General features: G+C 45.7%; 1 protein-coding gene across 2 annotated transcripts in view; it reads left to right on the top strand.

Annotated features, from left to right (window-relative positions):
- Positions 1-4671, top strand: part of LOC106814219 (basement membrane-specific heparan sulfate proteoglycan core protein-like) — a gene marked incomplete at its 3' end in the record, with an annotated part of 99672 nt that overhangs the window by 55335 nt on the left and 39666 nt on the right.

The raw sequence follows: 4671 nt of genomic DNA, 5'->3' as shown, positions 1-4671 counted from the left end.
TCTCTCTCTCTCTCTCTCTCTTTCTCTCTCTCTCTCTCTCTCTCTCTCTCTCTCTCTCTCTCTCTCTTTCTCTGCTATTCAAAAGATGTTAGCAAATATGAGGGCGGCAAGATGTGCAGGGGCTAGGTTTATACAAGAAACTGCCAACACTCATACATACGCTTGTCTTTTTGCCTTCGCCGAGTGTACTACAGTAAACACCCGCATAAAAGAACCCGTGATTTCCTGTTTCAGGCTGAAGTGGTTCTTATATATATGATACATAGTGAGAAATCAGCCTGAATAGGTTCTTAAATAGGTTCTTAATTTTTGGGGAGATATTGTGTATTATCTAGGTAAAATTTACTTTAATTAGTGAATAATTGACACTAATTAATTGACCAACTGCATAATATTATAAATTATATGTCTGTTTAAATTCATTTGAGTTAATTTATTTATCACCTTTAATTTACTTATCATATTAAACACAATGAAAGGTCAAATGCTGTGAAAATTGATTTGACTTATAGTAGACAGTACAGGTAATAATTCATTGTCAGCATAACTGCATTACAGTAACATAACACAGCTTATTTTTTTCATATAAGAACCTGCTTAATTTATCAGGCTGAAGTGGTTCTTATATACTAGGTGCTTTATTGGTCCAATTTCAGCCTGGAGGTTCTTAATCCGCAGTTTCTTTTATGCGGGTGTTTACTGTATCACGCAATATCCAGGCAGGTGAGTGGGGATTCGGTTACTTTTGGCTTCATAGTGACGTCGGCCGCGGCTCACTACACATGTACGCGGGCAATCAAAACGCTCTGAAAGTTTACATGTACCGTTATAATGGTATGATGGTATGATGGTATAATGGTATAGTGGTACATGTATTATGGAGAAATGAGCATGTACAGAGGTGGCACATAGTGTTAGCCATCGAATAAAGTTGAAAATGAAAAAAATCGGTAAAATTTTGCCTAAAACCTTGAAAGTAACCTTAATCGAGATGAACTGCATTGAACCGCTGCCGGCAGAGACTACAAACACACGTCGGTGTCAAAGTGGTCGGCGGCATTCCGCTCTCCGTGTATAAACACATGATCATGAACGTTTGATACGCTCAGCATGTCCGATCCGGTGGTCACTACCGGTGTCCGGCCACTGCCCCCTGTTAATTACGGCCCGTGTTTTCCTCCGCGCGGCAATGTTTATACGGGTTGGCCGAGCGCGCCTATTTGATCTAGCGCTCAGTTGATACACGGGCTTTCAATTTGATTGCGAAATGTAGAGCGATGGCGTTTTTAGCAGTTAGCCATTGGTCACTGCATGCTTGGCCACATGTGCTGTTTTATTGACCGCTGATGAAATTGATCATGAGCTGCGTAATAATTGGATGTAAGCCAGTCCTATATACACCGTGGCAGCGGAACGATAGATACAGATGCGCCATGAGTAACCGTCCGGCCCGGTCTATTTCACACGGTTCCTCATTGGCTCTATATCCAACATGTTCTGCTTGCATCTATGACAAATACGACATACGCATATACGCTCTCCTATGTCACTATTTGTCATAGGAAGATTATTCCTATGACAAATATTGGCGAGTCAACTTCGTTCCGCTTTACAGCTCAAATTCACTGCTTGCGTTCATGATAGCGCTCCTAAACTCCTATGATGCGCACAACACATACAACAATTTTAGTCATAGGAAGAATCTTCCTATGACAAATAGTGTCACAGGAGAGCGTATATGCGTATGTCGTATTTGTCATAGGAAGAATCTTCCTATGACAAATAGTGTCACAGGAGAGCGTATATGCGTATGTCGTATTTGTCATAGATGCTATAGCAGAACAGGCTGGTATGTTCCACCTGCGAAAGGTGAGAGGTGGCGAGTTAGCTGTCCGGTCGGTGTCCGGTGGTGACAACAGGTTGTCTCGTTCATGCATGGTTATGAATCGTATCGGCTCATATAGGTATAGACAGCCGCCACGCAATTTAATATTTGTAATCTAAAATGTGGAAATTCGTGGATCCAAAGCACCAGCGGGGTTTTATGGACTGGTTTCATGTGTTACGCATAGGAGCTGTACACGTGTTGTCAGGCGTGAAGAGTAAAAGCTGTTCTGGAGAAGTCACTGGTGGTTGGGTGTATGAAGTTTTTTTGGAGAGGCACAATGGGGAGTGCACTGTGTTTCTGCGTGTAATACTTAAAGGCGTCTCATTAGGAATTGCACTAACCAAGTAGTGTTAGGGTTATCGCGTCTATCTTCGCATTATATATATATTTTTTTGCGTAACGCACCTAGTTTTTAGTGCAGTGAATAGTAAATATACTGAATAACGATAAATGGTCGCCGCAGGAGGTAGTAACTATATAGCCCTGTTCCTGCTGCGGTACACCGTTTCACATCGTCAGTCGGGTTTTTGCGCTATGTTTTCGTCCAGGCTTGTTTGGGGTCCGAGTAATTGCAAATTTCTCTACAAAGATCTCATTCATTTCCGTCACCAGATGGCGTTTCACCTGCCCGTTTAATTGTGTGCTTGTCTCTGCCAAAGCTCCTACCAATTTTTGCATCTCAAGTTGGTGTTAGTGAAATACCGAACGATGTCCATCCTTCGGATGTCCGACCATGAACCGCTGATGTAAAGGTGCTATACACACCGGTACAGTAGGGCGTCTATTCTCGGCCGGTTCAGCTATGCCTCGTGCTGCACATACAGGTGCGTACGTGCGTGCGTGAAGCGCGTATAACTCTCACCTTCGGCTTAACAGCCCTATCTCAGGGAGAATCTCTGCGATCAGCGAATCGCTTGCGTGCGTGCCGACTCTCCCTCCCCCGCAGCTGAAAGTAAAGATATGCCCCCCCCCCACACACACACACGCACGATATATACATCGCGATCGGGTGCAGCAGCAGCAGAATAATTCGCCGGTCATTGTCACGTGCATGCCCAGGTACGCATTAACAAGGTTACTGTGCAATATTACGTGCCGCCACATGCCAGCCTCGGCCGTGCTCACCTGCCCATCACACGCTTGACGCCCAATTTGCTCGCCCGAAATTAACGCCCAATTTTCTTGGAGCGCGCGCGTATATTTCTGTCGGTACGTGATATGGGCCCCAATGTCGCCTCGTTCGTCGATAGATCAACAGTTTATTATGCTAGCTGCTTGAAGGTTAGACGGCGTGGGGGAAAAGATAAGTGAAGAATGAGCAGCCCTCTGTGATTGAGCTAGGCGGTGCGTACCTTGGCAATTACCCGCAAGTGGTAGCCATCCCACCTCAGGAGGCTGCGATCTATAACCTGTCGACAACGGCTGCCATTATCACGCATGCAGCGTGGATTCTACTTCATGGTGTGCGTGTGCGTGCGCGTGCGCGTGCGTGCGTGCGTGCGTGCGTGCGCGCGCGTGTGTGTGTGTGTCTGTGTGTGTGTCTGTGAACCGATGAAAGGATATTCATTTTCGTCGTGGGAAAGGTGACGATCTGTGGCTGGGTATAATGCACACTCGCTTGGCCTGTCGACGCGGCGTGGCGTGTATACCATACAGTCTGTACCGTACCGTACCGTACCGTACAGACCCTGTACTGGTACTGGTACAGTCACGATACCTATATACAAGAAAACAAATTACGCGGTGGAACTAGGAAATTTGTTAACGGTTTTCGCGTTTCTTCTTCGACACACGAGTCTTACCCGCACACGCAGACGGTGACCGTTGCTCTATTAGATGACACTACTAAAGCACAGACATCTGATTGAAGGCGGTTTACGCTATTTTAAATACCGTTCATCTGCGGTAGTTTCGACGGTGGAGACAACGTGTCTAGCATCTGCGGAATTTCACTTTCGTTCAACAGAAGCCAGGCAGCGGCGTCTGCTGCCAAGCGTTTCCAAACAAAATTACGGTTCCTTAATCACAAACTTTGTCCAGTATACGCGTGTTTTGTGTTTAGCGACTGTACATCGGGCCACCCCGCGTTGATCGAGGCGTATAGGAATCCGTGCGAGCTTACACGGGTCGCCTGTGCGGCAAGGTGCAGGCGCGCAAAATACTTCTCACGCAGACGCGTTGGTTTGCTGATGACATATATGAATCTGAATTTAATTATATCCCAATTCAATCGATTATATAAAATTGGTGGCATTTTTGCGACGTGATGGCTGCTGGGAAATTCCCGCAGCAATTGTACAGCCTGTTCTGCTTGCATCTATGACAAATACGACATACGCATATACCCTCTCCTATGACACTATTTTTCATAGAAAGATTCTTCGTATGACAAATATTGTTGTATGTGCTGTGCGCATCATAAGAGTTTAGGAGCGCTATTATGAACGCAAGCAGTGAATTTCAGCTGTAAAGCGGAACGAAGTTGACTCGCCAATATTTGTCATAGGAAGAATCTTCCTATGACAAATAGTGTCATAGGAGAGCGTATATGCGTATGTCGTATTTGTCATAGATGCAAGCAGAACATGTTGAACTGTACGAGGATATGCTGAGTAACGTGACCGCCTCGTGCAGATGCCTGGCCAGAGTTGTTTGCATCCATAAATTGAAAGTGGAGCTATGTATGATCCCCCATACGCCGAGTGACCGTGTCACCAGTGTGGGCGGGCTGGGCCCAGATTCATCATTGGTGCGTAAGTTACCGTCCATAGGCAGGCATCCTA

The sequence above is a fragment of the Priapulus caudatus genome, unplaced genomic scaffold (genome assembly GCF_000485595.1).
Source record: "Priapulus caudatus unplaced genomic scaffold, Priapulus_caudatus-5.0.1 Scaffold886, whole genome shotgun sequence".
Lineage (NCBI taxonomy): Eukaryota > Metazoa > Priapulida > Priapulimorpha > Priapulimorphida > Priapulidae > Priapulus > Priapulus caudatus.
This window is presented reverse-complemented; position numbering and strand designations above follow the sequence as displayed.